Genomic DNA, 25053 nt, shown 5'->3' on the forward strand with positions numbered 1-25053 from the left:
GTAGATGGACATTCTACATGTTACCAAGCTTTTACTGATTAAAGCATTGCTGCAATGCAAATCCTTGTACAGAGTCATTGTAAGATGTTTCTAGAAGCTGAACAGCTGTGTGAAAGAGTTTGTGCGTGTTAAATTTACTTTCCTACCCACAACACGTAAACACCTTATCAACATGAGGGTGGTCAGTCTTTTAGTCTCTTTTTGGTTAACAGATCGGTAATGTTATCTTGGGTTAGTTTTAAAGTGTGTTTCTTATTATGAGTGACATTGGCATCTCTTTATATGTTTACAAAACGCTATTTTCTAGATTCCTTTTCTCTTTTTTTTTTAAACATTGTTGTTATTGAATTGATCTCTTTGTTACTAATTTGTAGAAGCTCTTTATATTTGAGGAAAATTAGCCCTTTATCTGTGATATGATTTGTCTTTTGGCCTTGTGGCATTTTTATTTTTTTTAACATGTAGAAATTTAGAATTTTTATGTAGTTGAATCTGTCAATCTTGTATGACTTCTGCTTTTTTTTTTTTTTTTTTTTTTGAGACAGTCTTGCTCTTTCACCCAGGCTGGAGTGCAGTGGCACAAACTCGGTTCACTGCAACCTCCGTCTCCTGGGTTCAAGCTATTCTCCTGCCTCAACCTCCTGAGTAGCTGGGATTACAGGCACCTGCCAGCTAATTTCTGTATTTTTAGTAGAGATGAGGTTTCACCATGTTAGGCCAGGCTGGTCTCGAACTCCTGACCTCAGGTGATCCACCCACCTGGGCCTCCCAAATTGCTGGGATTAGAGGCGTGAGCCACCACACCCAGTCAACTTCTGCATTTTGTATCCCAGTTAAGAAGACTTTCCTTACTCTAAGATTACAAATATATGTATATTATTTGTATATATACATTATATATATTATTACATATACATATATTATATAAATACATATATAATATATACTTATATGTAATATACAAATATATATTATTTGATTACAAATATATCTATTTTTTATATATATAGTTACACATTCTATATATATACACACACACAAACACATAATTTCCTCCTGGTATTTTATGGTTTCATCTTTCAGGTATAAATCTTTGTTTCTTTGGAATTCATTTTGCTATGAGGAATGCTAGACATCCTGTTGATTTTTAGCAACAATTTGATCTAGCCCACTGTTTGATTCAGTTTTCCTGGTGATGAAACTAAAGCTTTGAGAGCTGAAATGACTTGCCTACGGTCTTAGGGTTGATAAGTGAGGGAAACCAGTTGGAACTACATCTTCTAATACACAAAATCATATTTAGAATATAGGTGAGCTAAACCTTTATTTCAGCATTAATTAGCCATTACTTTTCATTTCCTCTTGTTTCAACCCAAATTATTGCAGCATTATCTTACTTTTTCCCTCTAACTGCAGACAAAAATATTTGTCTTTGTGTATGAAGGAAAGCAACTTATGAAAGGAGTCTCCTGGGAGAAGCATGTGTTTCCTTTTTACTGTAATATTAAGACTCAAAGCATTTCTTCCCTTTACTGCTCTCTAAGATGGGGGGCTGTTAGGTTTTTCTTTTGTGACTTGAAAAGTGAGGTGATGATTTCTGGCAAATTCTAAAATTTGGAATTTGGAAGGAATCCTAGTTACCGTGTAGTCTAGCTCCCTTATGAACAAAGTCACTTCTGTGTTGTCTAAAAGTGATCTTTGTTACTACCATACTTGACTGGTTTAAAAATAATAATAGTAACTAACTAAATAAATAAAAATGATCTTCCAACTTTTGCTTATAAACCACAAGTAACCCCCTCTACCATCCACCCTTACGTCTATGAAATAATGAAAAATCCTTTCTCATATCCAGCTAAAATCTGTGACTTCCACCCCATCAATTCTGGTTTTACCTTCTTGATAGGTCATGCACGCAGTCCTCCATAATAGTTGTTCAGATATTTGAAGCTGCAATTATGTCCTCCCACCCTCAAACCTTCTCGTTTCCTTGCCAGGCAGGCATCCCAGTTTCTTCCCTCTCACCTCAGATGGTTTATTTTCAAACTGCTTTTGTCCTGGCCCTTCGGTGAACATCCTCTTGAAATCGTATGACATTGTTACAGATGCTTGTACATAATGTACATTGCATGGTACACTATGATGAGTTGCAGGCCACCTGATAATGCTTCATCAAGGGGTTTGATGCGCATCTTAGTCTCCTGAAAACTTAAGGGTTCAATCTGTCAGTGAGCCCAAGTCAAAGACAGTGTGCACAATGCTTCCAGAGGTGCCACACCTCCATCAGGAGGCCATACAGAAAGCGGTTCTGTGGAGTGGAGGTGCTTGTTGCCTTTTGAAGCTTTATCCTGTGATTTCTGCCCTGGAGATACAGCTCAGCCTCTCTCCTGTTGTGCTTTTTTGGCAAAATCAATGTAGCTTTCCCCGTGTCCCATCACATAACAGTGACTCTACCTACTCTCCACCTAACAGCATAATGGCCTGCTCTGGGCCCATGAGACTTGCTCAGGCATTTTTTAGCAGCTGCATGACTCACCATGACCTTAATTTGCAGGTAAAGATGCTTTTGTACCAATTTTTCATTTGAAATCAATAGGACAGATGAGGCCTGAGAAAGCCTATGTTATCTAAATGACCCTGAGCCAGGCCTTGTAACGGGTCACTCAAATCCTCTTGTGCTCTTGACCAGAACCCTTCCTCCTCTCCCCATTTTGTGCCAGTCACCAGGGTTTCCTTCCAAAATCTCTCTCCTCCATTCACACTCACCTATCTGGGATCCTCAGCAGCCACCACCTCAGTATCTCCCTGCTTGCCTCTGGGCTTCTCTAGCTCGTCTTACTTGTGGCTGCCTTACCATGTTCCTCAAATATTTTGTGTTATCCTCCCTTGACTAAAAACATCCTTGCTTCCCTATTGCTATGGTTCAGAGTCCAGACTCCTTAGCCTGGACTGCATGATTCACCAGAGAATGAGCCCATGGCCCAGCCTCTATAACTGGTCTTCTCTTTCATCTCATACCCTATTTTTCCAGCTCAGTTAATTCCTATACTCACTGTTTTCCCCTACACATTGGTTTATATATTCTCCCTACTTGGGTGGCTTTCTCCATTTCTTTTTGTTGAAATTCCACTCTTCATTAGAGGCTTAGTAACTCATTCACCACACTGATGGAGAGCCCACTGTGTGCTTAGGCTGGGCATACAGAAATGAAATTGTAAACAAACATGCAGCTTTTGAGAGACTTAGACCCTAAAGGGAGAGATAGATATTAAACAAGTACAAATAAAAATATTACCACAAATGAAAATAAGTGCTCTTGAAGAAAAGGAGTAGAGTGCTGGGCAAGGTGTGGGAGGTGAGGTGAGGCCCCATTAGATGGACTGGCCGTGAGGCGCCTCTGCAGTCAGGCTTAGGGAGACTGAAGGAGCTCAGTAGCTCAGTAAACAGTGTTGGGGCTCAGGAGAGGATGAGATCAAGTCTCTGTCTGCCATAAAACCTGCCCCCTTGCACTTTGAGCTTGAGAGGTCTTTCCATCAGCAGCTGTTTCTGCTGGCACTACATGCTTTGCTGCTCTTGTTTGTGTGTGTGGCCCTTCTCCCCAGTCAGATGAGAGACCTTTCCAGAGTAGTAATCACAGTTCATTTTTACAAGCCCTCCGGCTCCCCAGCCCCAAACGGGTACTTAGAAATGCAAGTCCTTGATTAAGGGCCTCAGAAGGATGTAGGATGTCCTGAGTCCTTAAAATGTCATGTTTTCCCCAAAGAACTCAAGGTGTGGATTGCTAAAGACCTGCTGCGCTTGGGCATAGATAGGTATCTGTTTTTCTTCTTCTTGAGGGAGATATAATAATTAAGCCCTTCTTCACCTCGCCCTTAAATTTGGAATTTTCCTTTCTTTTTCTTTCTCTAGTAATAAGGTAGAGCCCTTTTTTATGCCACAACTGAGGGATTCTAAAGCATATTCAGAATAATTTGCTTCATAGATGTGAGCACAGAAATTTACAGATTTTGGGAGATGTATACTGAATGTCTTATGACTTTCTCACTTAATAAATTAATCCTCCCTCACCCATTTTTTAAAGGTAAAAATATTTCACTGAAACAAGCTGGTTTGGAAAGGGGGAGATGAATTTGGCATTTAAATGTCAAATATGTTTTAAGCTAACTTCATTCACTGCCCGTTCCTGCCTCCATACATAGTTAACATTTATAAAGAATGCAAATAGAATCCCCCTTGATAATGTCACATTGGTGTTAACAGTCTTTCTGCCTCTAAGTATCATATACGTAAGTCAAGAACAGAAATGGTTTGGACAGTTCTTGGCCCCTATTATTCCAAATTAGATTGAAAGAAGAAAAGAACCAAAAATATCAGCTCCTGCTCAGGTAGCTCCATATGTTCCCACAGGTCTCCAGAAGGACTTGCTGCAGCAGAGCAAAGCAGAACTAAACAAATCCTCAACTGGGTCCATGTGCTTACAGCCATTACGGGCTTTACAGGCACTTAATAGAGCAGAGAGTTCGCATCTCAGACATGTATGATGCTGGTGGAATTCATTTAGTTAAAGAAAAATTTTTCCAAGGCCCATTTTTTAAGAATCAAAAATATTACTGCTGATCCCGAAATAAGGTCTTTGATGAGTCTCTCCTGTTGGGGTATTAACCTAGAGGTCTGGCCATGCTCCAGTTCAGATAATGCTGTTTCTCTGTACTAAATTCTTCCTGAAGGTTCAATTAGATTTTGGCCTTTTTTCATCTTGGGCAACAACTCAAGAACTGCCCATTTCTAAGGCAGGAGCTTAGTGATGGATGCATTTGTTTCACTGCTGACAAAGATTTCAATGTAAAATCTGCCAGCCCCTTGAGGATGGAAACAGAGATTGATCTCAATGAAGAACTAGTCTATTGGTCCTCGTGCAGAGATGCATTAACGTCTCTCTGTGCTCTGGAAGGGGTTCACTTCCCCAGGTGGACCTGAGCAGGCTGGATGTTGCAGCCTGTTCAGCGGCAGGATCGGCCCCTGTTCCTGGAAGAGAGCTCCACTAAGGTACTTGTTAGAAGTCATCAGTGGTGTTAACACTCAGGTTCCTTTGGTCAGTGGTTCCACAAAGCAATATTTACTCAGCACCTACTATTGCCAGGCTTTCAACTGCTGTATGTGGCATTATGAGAACATAATGTTGCAGGTTTAGGTTTGTTATGCCCTTTTTACCAGGGGTATGTCTGTGTGTCTGCTGATGAACTTCTTAGAGGTATATTAGTTTGCTACCTTGGTACCTTTTGCCACTTAGTTTTGCTTTCTCCTTTTCAAGGAACAGCATATGTGTGTTTGTTTTGTTGCAGTGATCCACTGCAAATTGTGTATAAGCTTTTGTGGTTGGTTTTCTATTTTGACATCACCGTAAGTGTTTTGGTTCTTTTTCTTGAATGTTTGTTCTCTGTCTGGAGTCAAACCTGAGACAGACTTGGAAAGTGAATAGTGTGGGATCAGCTATCCCACAGTCACTAGCCCCAGCCAGCCTTGTTTCTTAGGGACATCCTAAGTGGCATTGGGGAAAGCAAGTGGACCTGCAGGGCACTCATTGACGTTAGTCAGAGCATCTGAAACAAGAAATTACAAGATTCCTGGGTCTAGACCTGGCTTGTGGGAAGTTCTGTCTGCATCTGGGGAGCACCATGTACCCTTGTCAAATTTGTGGCTTTGCCTTTTAGTTTAGTTTAGACAGTGCCTCTCACTTACATTAATTAAAAGATATTTTTAAGCCTTTGTAGGCTTGTTATTACTCAGGCCAGTATCATTGCATCATTTGCTAAATTTTATGTAATAAGGTAATTGTGTCTATATTTCTTCACTGTTGTGCTAGAAAAGGAAATGAAACATCATAAATCTGAAGTGAGCTTGGTCAGAGGCAGTCAGATCTACGAAAGTGAGGCCGAAGAGAGGAAGCCTGAGCTGAGTGATGATTGATCCCTGTGACATCACAGAAGGACAAATGGGCTAAGGACAGCCTTGATCGCGAATCCTGGCATCCTAAGCCAAAACCCAGATGCAAAAACTTAAAGGGGATATTTTACAAAAAGTGAGGGAAACAGCTTACTTGACACTGTTGACGATAGCCTGTGGGACTCATTACCCACGAGTAAGTGGCGAATGTTGGCTTGGGAACGGCCTCGCCCTGAGTAACAGGAAGAAAGGCGCTGGCTGGCCTCCCTGGAGCCCTGTTCTCAGCTGCACTGCCAGTGGCTGAGCAGGCTGGCTGGACCGTGCACTTTACTTTATCAGCAGGTATTTACTAGGTGCCAATTATGTGTCAAGCTTGGTGCTAGGTGCTGGGTGCAGGGGGTATAGTTAAAGGACATAATTCCTTCTCTTAGGAAGTTTCCTTGAAGGAAGTCGAGTGGCTCCTGAATTCTATCTAAAGAGGGCTTAAGAGCAGCCGTCTGGTTGAAGTAGGGGGCTGGGGGCTCATCTGAATGGTGTGCTTCACTGTTTGGCTTTGTTTTACCTGTTTTATGTCTTAGATCAACAAAAAGAATTTTCTAAAATACACTTCTATTTATACCTTAAATAAGACTAAGAAAACATTAGTCGTTTATATGTAAAAGCATTTTATTTTTATTGGTGTTGGCTCCGCAGGAGGCTATTGAGCTTATAGGTGGGTAAATGTGCCCCACCCCCTGGGTACCCCTCTTGACATGGCCATTGCTGGCCTCTGTTTCCATCCTCATGTCACATTGACACATGGGTCTTAGGGTAGATGTTTGTTTTGAGTTCTACCTCAAGGCTGGCTGCAAACTGCTCAGAGGTTGCCAACCTGGGTGAGTCAGGAATCGGCCTCACTTCTCAGTTCCACAGTTGATTTATTAGTCATCCCTGGATATCAGTTTGTCTTTCTGTTAAACAGAATAAAACAAGAGTGTTTCCTGCCGGTTTCCTGTGGAGGGTGGCAGGCCAGTGCTTGTTGGCTTCATTCAGAAACCAGGCCTTTTGGAAATACAGAGCAATGTCCTCAGTGACTGCCCTTCACAGGTGGCTGCCCCACCTCTCTCCGCTTGCCTCCTGCTTTACATTCAGAACAGGAAAGCTGTTAGCACAAGGTTAATTTAAAACCCCAGTTGAGGAGGTTATCATAGCATCCTTAATTCTAGTGAATGGCTCTAGTTTTCCCTTCAGCAGTTGGAGTGATTAAATGTCATAATATATCAGGGGAGTACCAATTATGAACATGGATTTCATGCTGGGTGCTTTTACAGTCTTTGATTGGTGTTGGGCATAGTACTAACCTACCTTAGCAGCACCTTTAATTGGGGCATTCATGAATTGAATTGGACTCTGAGCAGCTGGAAGGGTCTGGGGCTGAGGACTGCTGCCAGGGCTTCACCTGCCCTGTCACAGTTGGCCTGTTGGGGCATCTAGGATCGGCATCTAGGATCTTACTCACATTTGACTTCATGCTGCCCAGGCGACTAGGCAGAATATTTTTGCTTTGAGCTGAGATGCTGCGTTGGTTTTCATTGTAAAACATCAGAGTCAGAAGGTTCCCTAAGTGTGAGTTCTCTCGTTACAGGTTAGGAAACTGAGCCCATTAAGGATGTGACCTACTCAGAGTCTCGTGAGACCTTTGACAGCACCCAAACCTCTGCTGCATAGCAACATCTTTGGCGCAGACTGGGTACTTGTTACCCACTTGTTGAATAAATGAGCAAACCCAGGTCTCTCGAGATTTGTTTAACAGTTATGTTAACTTTTTTTTGGTTTAAACTGTCAACATACCAAATCTGGTTTTGGTTCAGTGACTGATCTAGAGTATTAGAAGATTGCGCCAGTTTTCTAGAAACAGTACACAGACTGGTCAGCCTTCATGTTGCTAATGCTAAGTGGAAAGTTTAACCCTGTAGTTCCTTCTTTCTCTCATATGTGGTGCTTTACAGCAGTGGTTCTCAAAGGGCAATTGCAAACCAGCAGCATCACCTGTCCCTAGGAACTTGCTAGAAATGCAAATTCTTCCCTCCTCCCCCAGACCTTCTGAATTAGAAACTCTGAGGCTGGGCCCCGGTAATGTTTTTACAGGATCCTCAGGTGGTTCTCAGGCACGCTGAGGTTTGAGAACCAAGGCTTTAAGAGCCAGGTCCTAACAGTGTTCCCTCTACTTGTGAACATACTATGCATGTGAGCACCCAGTTATGAACACGCAAGAACCAGGCATGTGATTACATAACACTAGCAATCAAATAAAATGTAATGCAAGTTTTATCTGACATATTTAATATATACATGGTAGTTCTTGTGCCATTGGTAATTAGGCAAATGAAAAGCAGTTCATATAAATGGCTATAATGAATATTACCTAGGCAAATCAAGTTTTTATAGTTTTTCCCTATTAGCTTTTTAGTATCTGCTAGCAGCCATTACTGTTAGTGACTTCCCTAATTACACAGATTTACATTCTTCAGACACTCACAGAGATACACTCATTCATATTTGAAATTCTGGCTCAAATTTCCCAATTGTTAGGATTCCCTGTGACCACCTATCTCTGGTTGCGTTTTAAAATCTCAAAAGCAGGATTTAAATGCAAATAGCTTATTTGGGAGGTGATCCCAGGAAGCACTGGTAGGGGAGTGGGGGAGTGAAAAAGAAAGGAAACCAATAAAGGATTTGTTACCCAGCAGGTTACCCCTTGGGCCGTGGCCTGCTGGGGAACTCTGGGAGACTCAAGCTTACTTTAGATCAAGGGAGCTGGGGTATTTATCTACCATTTCCAGTCAGTCTGGGTGAGGGCTGCTCACCTAGTGGGAGTAGGGGCAGGACATTAATTCCCTCTCGCTTTCAGTCTACCCAGTGTACAGGTCTAGAGGGCTCTGGCAGCCTGAGAGAATCCTCAGAGTCACAGGTGCTTGCAGTTGGAAACTGGCAGATGGGAGGGTTTAGAAATGAAGAATGCCTACTGTCTGCTTTACCACCCATTAGTGGCACAGGAAGGGTTTTCCCTGGGGTCCCGGTTCTGGAGGGAACATGGGCAGGTAACTCAGGGGCTGAGAGCAGCTGCCAAGGATGGTGGTAAGAGAAGGGAGAGGGCACTGTGAGAATAGACTCCGGGTCTCAGAGTCTGGGCAGGGAGAGGGCAGGATGGAGTGAATGAAAAATCCTGGGGCACATAGATGGCTGGCGTCAGGTCTCTTTGTCTCTCGGGGAGGGGAAAAGGAAAGCAGAGGGTTCTGGGCACTGGTAAGAGTAGTAGAAGGCAGAAGAGAAACTTAAATTTCTTGCCAGCCTGTGCCTTTGCTCTAACTCCAACCCATACCCACATCTTGTCCTACTGTTGTTTTCCATTTTCTCTAGGCTAAGAGAACTGTCAGAAGCCAGTCAGTCTGGGAAGAAAGGGAGCTTTATGCCTAGCCTCCTTGTGGGTGGGTCCGCTGGTACATTGTTTGCGTGCCACAGTGGTGAAGATGGGGAAACTGGAACTTTGCATTCTTACTGAGATAGTCCTCAATACAGTTTCGACCGGTCCACGATGAAAGGAGAAAGTTAAGGGCAGTGAAGAGTGCTGTGATAGTGCTGATGGTATTTGATTGCCAACCACCTTTATTCTGATTATGTTATTCTTTCCCTTTTTTAAATTTTATTTGTTTAGAGACAGGGCCCCACTCTGTTGCCCAGGCTGGAGTGCAGTGGTGTGACAACAGCTCACTATAACCTCAAACTCCTGGGCTGAAGTGATCCTTCTGCCTCAGCCTCCCCAGTAGGTAGGACTATAGGCGTCACCATGCCCAGCTGTTTTTGTTTTTGTTTTTTTGTAGAGACAGGGTCTCGCTGTATTGCCCAGGCTGGTCTTGAACTCCTGGCCTCAAGAGGTCCTCCTGCCTCAGCCTCCCAAAGCACTGGGATTACAGGCATGAGCCATGGCACCTGGCTGCTTTTCCTTTTTCTATGCTTCAGTTGTTCTTTCTTTTATAAAACAAAGGGATAGTTTTCATGTTGATTGTTAAATGTTTGTCTTTATTAAATTTATTTTGAAATAATTACAGATTCACAGGAAGTTGTAGAAAAAGTACAGAGAGGTCCTTTTTTTAGTACCCCTCACCTAGTTTCTGCCCATGGTAATATATTATTTAACTCTAATACAATACCAAAACCAGGCAATTGACTGTGGAACAATCCATACATCCACACACCTTATTCACATTTCACCAGTTTTGCATTTACTTGTGTGTGGGGGGGGGTGTGGTGTTATATGCATTTTTATCATGTGTAAGTTCATGTGATCACCACCACAATCAAGATGCAGAACTATTCTGTCACCACAAAGATCTCCCTCATAATTTTTTTTTTTTTTTTTGAGACAGAGTTTCGCTCTTGTTGCCCAGGCTGGAGTGCAATGGCATGATCTCGGCTCACTGCAACCTCCACCTCCTGGGTTCAAGCGATTCTCCTGTCTCAGCCTCCCAAGTAGCTGGGTTACATGCATGCGCCACCACACCTGGCTGATTTTGTATTTTTAGTAGAGACGTGGTTTCTCCATGTTGGTCAGGCTGGTCTTGAACTCCCGACCTCAGGTGATCCGCCCACCTCAGCCTCCCAAAGTGCTGGGATTGCAGGCGTGAGCCATCACGCCCGGCCCATCCTGTTAATTTTTAAAGTCATTTGCCTTGATAAAAAGTTGACAGCTTTATAACATTTCTGTTCCTCCCAGTTAGGAAGGAAAATGGCCCACAAACTTACCAAATTAAGGGGTTACTGCCACGTGTGTCCCTGTTGAAGTGGGACAGCACAGTGCTCTGCACAGAAGCCATTCTCCTGAAAGAGGCAAGTGTATGTTTCTGCCCAGGGCTGTAGAAAAGAAAGGGTGAGAAAGGTCATTTTTCCCAGGTCTTTCTCCTTCAGTGCTCAGCCCTCGAGAGGCCTAAGTCATGTATTAGGCAGCTCAGGCTTCTGTAACAAAATACCATAGATTGAGTGGCTTAAACAACAGATGTTTATTTCTCATAGTTCTAGAGGCTGGGAAGTCCAAGATCAAGGTGCCAGCCAGCATGGCCCCTGACAAGGACCCTCTTCCTGGCTTAGAAACGGCTGCCTTCTCACTATATTCTCACATGGCAGAATATATATATCTCCCTCTTCTTATAAACCCTACCCTCATGAATTCCTCTAACCCTAATTACCTCTCAAAGGCCCCATCTCCAGATACCTTCGTAGTAGGGGTGAGGGCCTCAGCGTACGAAATTTGAGGGAACAGAACTCAGGCCATAGAAGGTATCTTCATCAAGGGCTGCTCCATATTCTACCACCTCCTCAATTGCAAAATCAGTGGGGTATCTTGGCAGAGAGGCAACAAGAAAGGTTTAGGCCCTGTATTGCCAGCCTTGTTACCTTGGTTAAACTATTTAGCTCCTCCAAGCCTGAGTTTTCTCACCTGCAAAATTGAGAGATTCACGTGGATAATGTCTGAGGCCCTGCTTGCTGAATCTGCAGCTACCTGCCTCCTGCCGCCCTCATCTTCCTTTCCTCCATTTCCACTGACTTGGTGGTGAGAGCCCAAGGGCCAAGTTTGTTGATCCCTGTACCAGCTGTTCTCACTTATTCCCACTTCTGGGGGCAAAGGAAAAAAGAGGAGTTTGAGATTTTGAACTTCACAGTTTTGACCAGAGCCATCCTGTTTATTTTCAGCTGTGTAGAAGCATATTTGAGATTCTGATGCTTGTGCCTACACACAGACACACATGGCCTGAGCACAAAAGTCTTTGAGAAAAACAAGGCTCTTATTGATCATTTCCTTCAGTCTCAGACTCTACACCAGTTCACTTATTACTCAAGCATTTGATTCTACAAGAGGCAGAATTTTCAAAGATGAGATTCCTATGCCCTGGCTGACAGTGGAGCTTTGAAGCCCAGCCTGGGACCCTCTGGCCTTTAGCCAGGAACTCTTTGGGGTCCCAGTAAGCTTCCCCTTCACCCCTTTCTTCTCTCGCGTAGACCTCAGGGATTGGCCCACCTGTCCAGGTGCCTGCCTCCACTGTGTCTTCCCTCTTCCCTTGTATCCCAGAACTCTGGGGAAGGAATAATGTTTTCCAGTGTCTCCCCAGTTTTTCTGTGTCTGAAATAAGCACACAGTCCCCTTTTAAGATTTTATTGCATGTTAAAACAAAAATGGGAAACTGAGAGGTTTGCGGAAAATAGCCAATAAATAGCCAACAGTGGGGATTTTATAAAGTTATGAGAAATACTAAAAATAACAGTTGTCCTGGGTCTTGGTCAAACATTAATAAACTAGCTCTTTCCTTGGCTCCTCTGACTGCCTTCTCTCTCGATATTGTCTTGAGGTTGTAGCTTCCACTCCTTTTCTGAAGAGCCCTACCTCCTAGCACATACACAAAGCCCCTAGAGAACAGTTGTTGGCAGCAATCAATGCTTACAAAACAGCTGAGACTGGTGGGCTGTGATCGCTCTGGAATCTTCTTGCAGGCTGAGATTGGAGATGGCCTTTGAATTGTGGGCAGCTCAGGGGTCTCCCACTGCAAAGGTCTCACAAAGTGGAGAGGATTGCATGACCATCTTTTCTGCCTTTCCTCTCCCTTCGTGCCATTTTTCTTGATGTCTTTCCTGAGAAAATTTGTACACTCCATAATTGCAACTTGCAAGACTCACTTGCCAACAAACCCAAGGGTGTAAGTCCACAGGGCCTTTCCTGGAACAGGCACTCTTCACTGGCCTGTTTTGAAAAGGCTGTGTTCTTTCTAGTAATCCCATGGGGTTGTACACTTTAACCTGACATTTAGCCCCCAGCTGTTGCATGTTGCTGCCCATATAGGGAATGGATTTTCTCAGGAGTCCTCACACTGGCAGCCCCAGAAGAAGCCAGGGCTTGTTGCTCCCTGCCTGCCAGCACCACCCTTTCTTCAGATGCTGAGCTCTTCTGTGGCCTCCCATTTTCCTGCCAGCCAGAGGGAGGTGACCAATCTGAACTTTGGTTCCAGAACCTATTGGGCTACTCTGAGGACATGAAGTTGTGTTCCTGTCCACTTGGCTGAGAAAAAAAGACAGAAACCTATATGGTTTAGGAATACTGACATAGATGGTAGGTTAAAGAAAAGCCAGAGGATGATAACATTTAATTCAGAATGGTGGTGGCCTCAGAGGAGCAGAGAAATGGGGGAAGTGATCCCAGGAAGGGCATTTTCTATTTCTTAAACCAGGTAGTAGGCATGTGAATGGGTCATTTATTATTGTTGTTGAAATCACAGTACTATAAAATATGTTCTTTGGAATTTAAGAAACAGTTCATTATTTTAAAGAGGAAAGAACACAGTTCCTTGTTGTTGAGGTCAGCATGGGGCTGATGTAAGAGGATATTGACACAGGAACTTAGCAGTAAGGCAGTGAGGATGCAGTTGGAGGAATTTCAGGTGGGAAGATGCCACACATTTGCTGGGTTAGCCACCACGTTTCCCCCCTCTCATTTTCTCTTCAGGAAAAGTCTCAGATCCAAGAAAGATGTATGTCCTAAACAAACCCCTCCCTAAGAATCAGTTAAGGTGTAAGCACTTTTAAAAGCTCTTTGTCTGTTTTTTTCCACTGGGTGTTGACTGAGCCCACCCAGTGCTTAGTACCTGGTAGGAGCACTAGTGGGAAATACAAAAGAAGCTGAAGAGGCATGCCCATGTATCAAAAGACCGGGAGCCATCCTCGGACCTTATGTATGCGTGAGCAGGTTTGCATCAGTGTGGTACAGCCAGGCTGCCTCTGCTGCAAGAATTCTAAAGCAGAAACCCTAGATGCAGTCAGTCCACAAAGGGTGCCGGCAGGGCACCGGTGCTCATCAGTGCTTGTGGTGTGCCAGCCACCCTCCCTGTGTCATCGCATCCTCCCCACACCATCCTGTGAAGCAGGCATTAGCATCCCTGTTTACAGGTGAGGGTCACATAGGAGACTGAAAATAATTATCTTCCAGGTATCTTTCCTTCCCGTGGAGTGTTTCTAATCATTGTATCCTCCATGGTTATATTTGGGGGACATAAGGTTGCCATTTCCATAATTAATTGTCTGTGATGGGGTTGTGGGTGGGGCAGGGCACGCATTGGTTCCCAGCACAGACATTTTCTTTTGGATGACCTTGGATGCCCTTGAGCCTCAGAATATGTCTGCGAGACTTGGAGGATTCGCCCTGCTTTTGCCTTCGTGCCTTATGGTCTGTCAGGGTAGGTGGGAGGACTGTGTTGGGGAGAAGGGTCTTGGTTAACTGAGTGACCCTCTGTCTCTGTGTACTCAGCTTGAGAACTGGGTGGGCTAGGGGGCCGTTTCTTTTCACCCCTTGCCATGCAGATGAATAGAAGCTGGAAATTTGACTTGCGTGAGGTAACCTGAGTTGACAATGAGAGCCCATGACTTGATAATGCTCATGGTCTGTAACCTAGAGATCATGGCCTGGCTAGTTGGCCCTGGACAGAGGCAGTGATCAATAATGTGTAAGGCATTGTTCAAACAGGAACCTTGATGAGGAAGAAAGAAGGGTTGAAAATTTCGGGAGTCACCTGGGGTGGTTTACCAGCCCACAGGGGAGAGACTTTTAGGAAAAAGCAGCCAGAGAGGGGTTCTGTGTCTCTGGGAGTTGACTTATTTGATGGTGAAGGTGGTTTGAGAGTTTCTGCGGTCATAGTGGCTATCTTGTTTATGAGGCACTGCTGCCAGTTCCTCCAGAGGCTTTCCACATGTGCCATTGTTCCAGTAGAAGCCTCTTACATGGCCACTTGGGATGAGGGTTGTTTGGTTTGGTTAATTACAAAACCAAAGGAGGAAGTCATTTTTTAAAAAGAATCAAGCAATTTAACCCCAATGGATAGATGTGCACCCTTTTGATGTGGAGCTGGGCTCTTTCTTCCAATGTAGATCTACTAATTTGGAGTTCTCTGCCTTCCTTTTATTACATGAACCACATCCATAAAACACCATTGACTAAAATTTCCAGTTTGTTTCTTAAAAGTAAAGCCAGAATTTGATCACTTGTGAAGCAATCTGAGTATAGATTTCTTTTGGAATTTTTTACAACTTACTTCCCCAACCACCCTTAATTCAAGAGCACATTTTAAAAAATGATCTCATTATTGAGTCTCTTCAAAGTACTTACTTGGTTGTCACAGAAAGGTTCTTTTACACTGGTTCCATAATTTATGTAATGTTTAATTAAATTTTCTATTTTCATCAACAAATATAACCATCCTAAGCAGTTTTGGAAATGACCCCAGCTGACTCTTGGTAAGGGTAACACTGAGTGTGTGGAAGCAGAAGACCATGGGTGTGCGGGAGCGAGCCTGCCCAGTGTGGACATAGCTGTCTGCTGGCATCACTTACTGAGGGACAGGGTGGCGTGCAGTTAGCTCACTGGCAGATCACTTAAGCGGAGGTCAATAACAGGCTTGCCAGGTAGGTGTCGTCATCCCTGTTACAGATGACCAAGCGGAGGTGTGGGAAGAACAAGTTCCTTGCTCACAGCCACGTTGCTGAAAGCGGCAAAGCTGATTGCACAGTCTCAGGCATTTCACTACCTGCAGACCCTGCCCTGTGGGAGCCAGTTCTCTCTGAGGTGAGGGAGTAGAGGCGGGCCCATGGCCTGCATGAGAAGAAGCAGGCCTGAGTTGAGACCCTGTTCCCTCTCCTCACTTTGGTATTGTCTTGGATCCTCTGGTTTGGTTCACGCCCCAAGAGCTGCCTTGTAGAAAGGCGTCACTCCCTCACATAAAACGTTTTGTCCTGAATGGAGAAGCTGCCTCCAGCTGAGTGTCCAGGAAGGGAGCTATTGTTCACACAACATGTTCTAAACGTTCTCTGCCAGAAGGAAGCCCTTTCCCTCTGGTGTATCTTTTAAAACAAAACAACAAAAAACAAAGGAACCTGGGTTTTGATTAACTTGTTTTTTAGATAGAATTTTGTTTATTTTGGAACCAGATGAATGTGAATGGCAAGGACAAGCCCTGTCTAATCGCTGTAAACTGAACCGTGCAAGGGAGGAGGATGGTGTGGACTATTTGCCTGGCATCTGTGGTTTTATGAGGACTACAGATGTTTCCCAGAGTAAGTAAGGCTGGCATCTGGTCAAGTTACAGAGGGAAACAGCCACAGTATCTCTGCTATGGCCCCGGGAAATGGCAGGGACTAAAATCCCCCAGCAACAGAGGCAGACAGGCATTGCCTTTGGAGGAGGAACAGATCTCACCATCCATGCTTACAGCAGGAAGAACCTTGCGTTTTAGGATGATGTCACTCAGGGAATGAATGAATTACACCAAAACTGTGTCTTTTAGGCAATGCACAGCTTGCTCAGACTTGTGTCATCATAAATTAACTCCTCATTAGAGCCCTGCCTTGAAAGCAAAGGCTGCACTCAGACCTCTTGTACATTGTCTCAGATCTTTACAGCAGGCCTCTGTTGGTATGTGCATTTTGTGTTTGAGGAAACTGAATCTCAAGGAAGAGAAGTCAGGTCATTTGCCCATAGCAATAATCCCATGAGTGAGGACTTTTTTTCACCTTATAGAAGAGGAAATTGAAAATCAACAAAGTTAAATGACTTGTCCAAGTTTCCACAACTAATTAGGTGGCAGAACGAGAACTTGAACTCAAGTTTTTAATTCATAAGTCCTTGTTCTTTCCACCCCTACACACTGCCTTTCCAATGTTCTCGATCCAGTACATTCGAAATCCTATGCTGAGCTTTCATAGAGTGAAAGCGAGGCTTGAAACAAGCTGGACACCATGAATTAGGTGGATAATGAATTGAGCAGTGCCCACATATGGTTAGTGCTGTGACCCATGGACGTTATTTTGATTTTCTCATGTTTGCTTTTCTCTTCTTTAAAGTGGGAAGAATGCTAGCTCCCCACCAGGGTGCTTGTGAGGAGGGACTGGATCACCAGGAGGGCAGTCAGCTAGTGCCTAGTGCAGTGAGGACCCCACTGAAAGAACCCAGCCCAGGACCTAACACCCTGCAAGTCTTGAGTTTTCACATTGTTGAACAAAAGTGCTTTCAGGGTCGGTGGTCGACCTTGCTGTGAGCACATGAATTCTATTTTCAGGAAAGACGAATGAGCCTTCAATGTAGTTCACACAGCTTTCACATACTCCAGAATTTTGAAGGTGTATTTGATTTTCTAATTTTATTTGATTTCAGGAGACAGAGGATACAAACATATTCTACTAGCTAAGTATTCTAATATGCCGCTTACCATGCTAAAGGAACGCACAGATGTAGGGATCAATTTCTTTTGACCCTGATTAATATGAGCCAGTTTCCCAGGGTCTACTCATCCTGGGAACACTGATAATTCAGTTTTCAGACTGTCAAGACTGGGGTTAGCCTGGCTTCCAGAATAGAGAAAGCCACACCACAACACAGAAGCTGTGCTGAGAGCCCTTAACCCAGAAGGCTTTGTGACAGGGAATAACGGTGCCATCGACTTTCCCACATTCCTTTCTCTTTGTTTCCTTCGCCTCTCGGGCATGTCTTTGCTTATTAGCGTGTTGAGCAGAGTTCATCACAAATGAAACTCAGACCAGTGTTAATCTTACAATTTATTATCCTCTAAAAGATCTGATCATGAAAGATTTTTCCAGTATTTCGGTATGAGACTTTTCAAACTACAGAAAACTTCAAAGACTTGAGTAGTGAATCCCTGAATATCCACCACGTAGGGCATGGATTCTATAATTAGCATTTTGCTGTACGTGCTTTATTGCATCTATCCATCTGTCTACCCCTCGGTGCACTTAGCAATCATGTTATTTTTTGATGCATTTCAAAGTAAGTTGCAGACATCAGTACTTTCATCCCCAAACACTTTAACGTGTATATGATTAACTAGAGTTCGATGTTTGTTTATAGTTATTTGGGGGTGGGGGGGTAAAATTTATACGAAGTGAAATCCATTAAGTCTGTTATTCCATGAGTTTTGATAAATACATACATTTGTCTAACCCAAATTCCTATCAAGATACTGAACATTACTGTCACTCCCAGAAAGTTCCCTAGTGCCTTCCTTAGCCAGCCAGTCCTCACCCAGCCTCTTCTGGTAGTTTTCCACTCTAAATTTTGCCTATTCTAGAACTTCATATAAATGGAATCACTGCAGCATGTGCTCTTTTGTATGTCTTATCTGAAAGGTTTTAACTAGTGCTTTAAACTGAAGTCTAGGGACTCTGTCAACTTCATTTATCCACCTTCTTCCTGTTTCGCAAGTTCAGAGGTAATTAGGAGTGGTAAACTGCAGGAAATCTCAAGGCAGCTGATGGATCCTGATAGTGTATTTGTATTAAGTATATATGTATGTATTTTTAAACCTTAAGTATATATAATTTGGTGCTCAGAATCCTACATCTGACCACCCTGATATTATAAGACAGGTGTTCCCCTGTAGAATCTGAGGAGCTAAGACCCCTTTCCCTGGCCACACTGCTAAGGAAATTGATTCTGAGTGGAAGTTTAGGATGTTTTCTTTGGCCTGGTTTTATCCATAGCCAGACCAGCAGTGTGCCGTAATGACATTCAGATTGTGAAAGAACCAGACCCAGAGAAGGTTACTTGGAGGCTGGTGGGGGTGCCCGAAGGACCAAGTGGCAGATTAACCAGTGTTTTTAGGTAACTGCAGGCTTTCTGAGGTTTGTGTACTTCCTCCTCACCCCTCCCCACCATGCCAAAAAATAAGCCTGCTCCTGGATGAAAAGTAGATTGTGTACATTGAACTAGAACCCAAATACATAATCCTCATTAATCTTTTAGATTCTTGTCCCACTTATTAAAGCCAGTACTTGGCATATAACCCAGAGTTATGTGGCAAGCAATAATAAAGTTAATTGGAATCTAGGTCTCCCAACTGTTTTATTCTTTCAGCAGTTTCTTGGCGCTTTGAGTAAAAGATTACTTTTACAGTAGGCTGTTCTGATATGAGAAGGTCATTTGGCAAGTATTGGTTCCGTGTATTTCCTTCATGTCATGTCAAGTCAGGGCTATGTATTTCCTCCCGGTCATGTTCATGTCATGTCCATGTATTTCCTTTCTGTCAAGTTGCAGATGTGGGCCTAAGCCCCAACCTCTGGGTCAGGGAAAGGGCCAGCTGGTAGTTGTGGGGTGTGAGGTGCTTTTGGGGAGCAAGACCCAATATCAGCAACCCAAGAGGTACAGGAAAGACAAAAATGAGGGGGCAGGTGGGAGGTTAGAGCCTTAGACCACGCTCTGCAAGCCAGAGCTCCGTGGCTTTCCTCTCTCCACCAGCCTAGCCTGGTGCAAAGACAAAAGGCAGGCTTTAATTGGAGCCTTTGTCAGGGAAGACGGACAAAGCACTTTTGAAACAAAACAGCTCTGTTGTCTCTCAGCCTAGTAGAAAAAGGGGAGTTGAAAAAGAAGGTGACGATGTAAAGGGGATTGAAGTAGGGGGACACAGCAATAAACATGGTAACACCCTGAGTCCCCCCATGTGAGACACAGCTGAAGTGTAGACTGAGCCCGCTCTGTGGAAAAGGGAGTTCCTCATTGTTAGCGGCCATGTCTGGTCGCCTCAGCAAGGACAGCCCTGAGCCCGCTGGCAGATAGTTATTCATTCCCTGCCATGCGCCTTTCCCCTCCCCCACCCCATTCTGCCTCCGTCTCCTAAAAGCAGTTGACAAGGTTAGAAAATCAGGACAAATAATTTACTTCAATCGTCTTTGTCTTTCCTGAGGCCATGCGCAATTCAGTCTGGGAGGAGAAGGAAAAAAAAAATCATCCAGACCCTGGCTAGTGACCCTTTTTCAGATGTGGAATCAAAGCCCACTCTAGGCTGAGAGCCTGTCTGCTGCGAAGAGGCAGAAGACAGAGATGGTGATGAATTCTTATGTGGTTTCTGGGCCTGAGAGTGCAGCTGTCAGCAGTCTTTAGGGTTCTTTGCACAGCCTAAGGAACCGATTTTGACGTCAGCAGTCGCCTGATGGGATCTGCACAGAGCATCTGGTGAGGCTGAGGAGGCTGCGGCTCAGTCGCTCAGCCCCCTGCTCCTGGGAAGGGGGAGCACTGTCCAAGCAAGGCCATCGAGCCAGAGGAGAGGGTCTGCCACTTTGCCCCCCTGCAGCAGGAAGCAGATTCGGCTGCCAATGGCACCTGCAAAAGTGAGAGCAGTGCCCTCTGTGGGCAGTTTGGTAGTGCCCGTGGAGGAGAGCTTCAGTTTCCTCACATGAAAAGTAGGATAATAAGTTTGCTTGGCTGTGAGTCGAGGCTCTGCAGGATTGCTCAGAGAAGGGATCAGCTGAAAGTTGTGGAGTGTGAGGTGCTTTGGGGGAGTGCCAACCTTGTGCCAGCAACTTAGAGAGTCAGAGAAACATAAAAATGAGGAGAGAAAGGGAGTTAGAGAATTCAGACTGGTCCAGAAGGGAGAGCGTTGGCTGCCTTTCCGCCTTCCCCTGTTAGCGTAAAAGTGACCAGTGTATTAGCGATAGCTAACAAACGTTTGTCATCGAACATCACCAGTGTGCTAGCTGTGTACAAGGCATACGGTGGGATCTAAAGAAAACAGCGTGGCGCAGGGTCCTTACCCTGAATGGTTCTTTAGTGTCTCTGGAACACACCATAAAACAGTTAATCAGGGAAGTAATCCTGCAAAGCAGAGGTGTTTCTGGGCCAATAAAATCATCAGTGCCGAGTGGAAGAGGCGAGGTGGAAGGTGTCTTCTGCCTGGTGGCTCAGGCCTAAGGAGACTGATGTGTGTTTTCCAACTGGCAAGGGGTCCTAGGGCACCAACAGCTCCCAGGCGGCAGAAAGGGTGTTAGGAGGGAATGTCTGATGTCAGGAGCCAACTCAGTTATAGAAACTTCTCTCATGCTCCCATTTACACCAAAGGAAAGTAAAAGGAAAGTGATTCCTTTCCCATCCTCCTCTACATGGGGCCCCAACGAAAGACATGTTGATCAGACTGATTCCTGCTGTCCTGATATTTGGCCCCATGTGGTAGCCCTGCACACAGCCATGACTTGTACCACCTCCTGAAAGGGAGCCAAGTTACACCAAAGCTTGAGGTCCGCCTGTGCCCAGCACACTTCCTGGCACACAGAAGACCCATCAAAACTCTTTCTTCCCCCTCCTTCAACTACCAGTATTTATTAAAAAGCTGGGTGTCATCTGCATGGCTCTGCCGCCTGGTGATGGGGGATGGAGACCTCTCCATACAGAGCTCCACCTCCCATCACCAGCCCGTGGGCAGCCAGAATCCTGTGGTCTAAACAAGCAGATGTCAGATGGCCTGAGCAGCAGTATCTCCAGTGTTTGTTTTTGTTCTTGTTTTCAGCCATATGGGGCATACATTTTACACAGCCCTGGCAGGGAAAAATAGTCTAAACAGAGTCGTCCTGAAAACTTTCTGAAAATGGAGTATTTCCAAGCATTTTTTGAAGACAAGAGTCCATTATGGTGATAACTTTCAAGTCCTTATATTAACAAACATGAGTATAAGTTTTCAGTCAGTTCACGTGAAGTGCAGTAATAAGGAAGCATGGCCATTTCTCATCTCTCTCCAAAAATGTCACTCATCCAAAACCACAGAAAAAGAGGAGAACACTAAATGGTGCCCGTCCATTACATTTAACCTGCCTCTTCCCCTGAAATGCAGAACATTTCTGGGAAAGCTGCCTGTTCAGATTGTTTTTTAACTTAAACCTAGGAGGTTAAACTGCATGGTGCGTGTAGATCAGAATGATATCTGCTGTGTCTGAACGCTCTTCTTTGTCTAGACTAAAATGATCATATTTCCTCTCTGCTGGTTCTGGGCCATGAGGGTGAGTTTGAGGCAAGGAGAGAAGATGAGCTCCAGCTCCTCCCCATCTCCACAGCTCAGGCTGAGGGCTTGGGCAGACCACAGCTCCAGACACTCCGTGGTGCCAGGGTGGGGACCTGCCAATCTCTGCCCAAACAGGACCTCTTCGCTGCCATGTCCCTTCTGGCCCTGAGCTTCCACCAAGACAGGTTCCAGTTGCTGAGGAAGGAGTCCAGGGTTACAGGCTGTGAGTCCACTGCCGAGGACCCTGAGTTTTTCTGGAACTAGAACCAGCTCAGTTTGACTTAGCTGCGGCAGTTCACGGAACAATAGAACAACTTCCTAGCCTGGGCAAAATCGTTCTGAGAGCATCCATTAGCATTTCCTAGCCGGTCTGCAGTCTGGAACACCTCACATGGATACCCGGGCTTCTGGGTCAGGCGCCTATAACCCCACTGCTTTGGGAGGCTGACGCGGGAGGATCCCCTGAGCCCAGGAGTTCAAGGTTTCATTGAGCCGTGATTGCGCCACTGCACTCCAGCCTGAGTGACAGAGCGAGACCATGTCTCAAAAAAAAAAAAAAAAAGAAAAGAAACCTGGGCTTCTGCTGGCCTATGTCAGTTGACTAGTGGGTGACTCCTGGGGCAAGCAGGAAAGAGCAGAGCGGAGAAGCAGCGAGGGTGCTCAACTCTGTTCACTCTGATGCCAAAAGGCCCTTCGGCAAAATTTCACAAATTGTACCACCAAGGGATGCTGATTGGACAGGCCAGCTGGGGCTTCGGATGTTAAGTGATTATGGTGATAATGAAATATATAATATGACTTTATTTCAAAGGATATCTTGGAGTCACCCCACCATTTCAGCCCTTTCCTTCCCCAGCACGCTGCATGGCCGTGGAGAACAGCTTTTCCAGTGCAGACTCTAAAGAAATGGAAACTACACTTTGGTTCATTCACAGATTCATTCAATAGGTTGTCTATTTACCATGTGCCAAGCCCAGCGGGTGACAAGGCAAATAAAGTACGCTTGATGCCAACCCTCATTGGTGTCTACAGTGTTAATTAAGCTCTGCGTTTGAGTAGAATAGAATGCGGGAGAGGCAACTGGGAGATGGGTAAGGGAGACTTTTCTCTGAATAACATTTTGTATCTTTTGAATTTTGAATCGTGAATGTATCAAAAAATAAGTGTAAGTAAAAATATTTTTACAACTTTAAAAATAGGTTTTACTGGGCTGGAGCACTCAGAGGACAACAGAGTGGAAGTGGAAAGCAAACTAACCTTTTATTGAGCATTTACTGTGAGCTAGACCTTCAGCCAGGTGCTTATGAACATATCTTTTAATCCACACAACCCTGGACAAAGGCAGTATCATCCTCATTTTTATCCATTTTAAATGGAAGCTTGCCAGGTACGGTGGCTCACACCTGTAGTCCCAGCACTTTGGGAGGCCAAGGCAGGAAGATCACTTGAGCCCAGGAGTTTGAAACCAGCCCAGGCAACATAGTGAGACGTTATCTCTACAAAAAAGAAAAAATAGCCAGGTACAGTGGCTCATGCCTATAATCCTAGCACTCTGGGAGGCCAAAGTGCACAGATCACTTGAGTCCAACAGTTTGAGACCAGCCTGGACAACATGATGAAACCCTGCCTTTACAAAAAATAACAAAAAAATTAGCCAGCTGTGGTGTTGCACGCCTGTAGTCCCACCTACTAGGGAGGCTGAGGTGGGAGGATCACTTGAGCTCAGGAGGTCAAGGCTGCAGTGAGCTGTGATCACACCACTGCACTCCAGCCTGGGAGACAGAGCAAGACCCTGCCTCAAAAAAAAATAAAAATTAAAAAATTAAAAATAGCAAGGCATGGTGGCACCTACCTGTCGTTGTCGTCTTAGCTATTCAGGAATCTTAGCTATTCAGTGGGAGGATCACTTGAGTCCAGGAGTTTGAGAGCAGCCTGGGCAACATAGCAAGACCTCTTCTCTGTTTAAAAAAAAAAAAAAAAGAATAATAAAAATAAAAATAAATGGAAGCTTTGGGAGGTCTGGGGAGTTTCCCTTGTATCATGCTGCCCCTGCTGAAGGAGGCAGCACTTGAAACACACATGGCCAGAGAAAGAGATGGGGGTGGAGGGAGGTGTTTTCTTCAAGGGGCAGAGCCAGCCTGCTCTGACACTATTCTTCCTCCCCGTGCCTCTGGGCTGCTGGGGCCAGTGTTTAGAGACACACCCTCCGTTTGCTCCAGGGGTCAGATTTGTTTCCCTCTGCCTTGCTGAGCTCAGGGAAGGAGCTTGCAGTCTGGTTAACAGGCAGTCAGGTGACAGCCTGAGCCAGCAGTCGATTCTGTGGCTGGAGGAAGATATCTCCCCGAGTCCCCGGCTGCCCGAGGAGAGGTGGCGCTTGCTCTGTGCTCTTCTGCTGGGTGTCAGATGCACGGCTTTGTTTGCCAGCTGAAGGCTGGCTGGAGAATTGTTTTTCCAATTGTCTGACCCAGGCTCCTTACTTGCACTTAGAGGAAAAAGCATCCAAGCCCTGGTACAAAAGGTCCTCTTTTCATTTCTTTGGAAAAAGAGCATTGAATGAGCTCATTATCACTGCAACCCAAAAAGGAGGAGGAGGGGAAGAAGAGAAGGTGGCTGCTCCCCACTGCCTAGTTCTGCCCCTGGCCAGGTTTCCTGGGGAAGGGGGCCTGGATCTGGCCCATAGTGGCCAAGGCCAGATGGCTGGGACAGGTGGTCCATACTGGGGGCAGTGCTGGAGCCATTGGATGCTTTGGGACTAGCTTTCTCTGCTGTGGTCCAGAAGAGGGACAGGTGTCTGTGCCCCGTCTCATCTCCTGAACGCAGAGCTCTATCCAGGACTGCTGGACTCCAAGAAGCAAAAGGCCTTCCATTTGGGCCTAAGTGCCTGCCTCACCTTTCCTTCCCAGAGGTTTCTGTTTGCCGGCGCTCTAGAAATCATCCTCACTCCCCAGAGCTTGTGGTCATACAGTATCAGTTGTCTGTTGAATGCTTATGATTCGCCAGGCACTACCCTAGGCACTCAGGTAGCATGGAACAAAGCCGGCAAAGTCTTCACTCTCATGGAATTGAAATTCTAGCGTGAGCAATGAAATGGCCAGGTCTGGCCTGTGATTGCAGCCTCTCCCCAGTCTCTGCTGGTCTGGGAGAACTGCTGGGGAGTGAAATAGAGATGCCTTGAAAGGGAGGCTCTTCAGTATTTCTAGCAGCTAAGCCCAGACTGTCACCATCTCACTCCCTTCAGAGCAGTACATCGGACCCTGTGGGC

The 25053-nt window shown here is 45.0% G+C and overlaps 1 protein-coding gene and 1 long non-coding RNA gene across 14 annotated transcripts in view; both read left to right on the forward strand.

The window, feature by feature from the left end:
- The window catches only part of ANKS1A (ankyrin repeat and sterile alpha motif domain containing 1A), a 200967-nt gene that overhangs the window by 139874 nt on the left and 36040 nt on the right, over window positions 1-25053 (forward strand). The window lies entirely within an intron of this gene.
- Window positions 1050-25039, forward strand: LOC129060218 (uncharacterized). Its single transcript, XR_008526758.2, has 2 exons — window positions 1050-6285; window positions 7568-25039. It is a non-coding gene; the product is annotated as an uncharacterized LOC129060218 (long non-coding RNA).

The sequence above is a fragment of the Pongo abelii genome, chromosome 5 (assembly GCF_028885655.2).
Source record: "Pongo abelii isolate AG06213 chromosome 5, NHGRI_mPonAbe1-v2.0_pri, whole genome shotgun sequence".
In the NCBI taxonomy this organism is placed as follows: Eukaryota; Metazoa; Chordata; class Mammalia; order Primates; family Hominidae; genus Pongo; species Pongo abelii.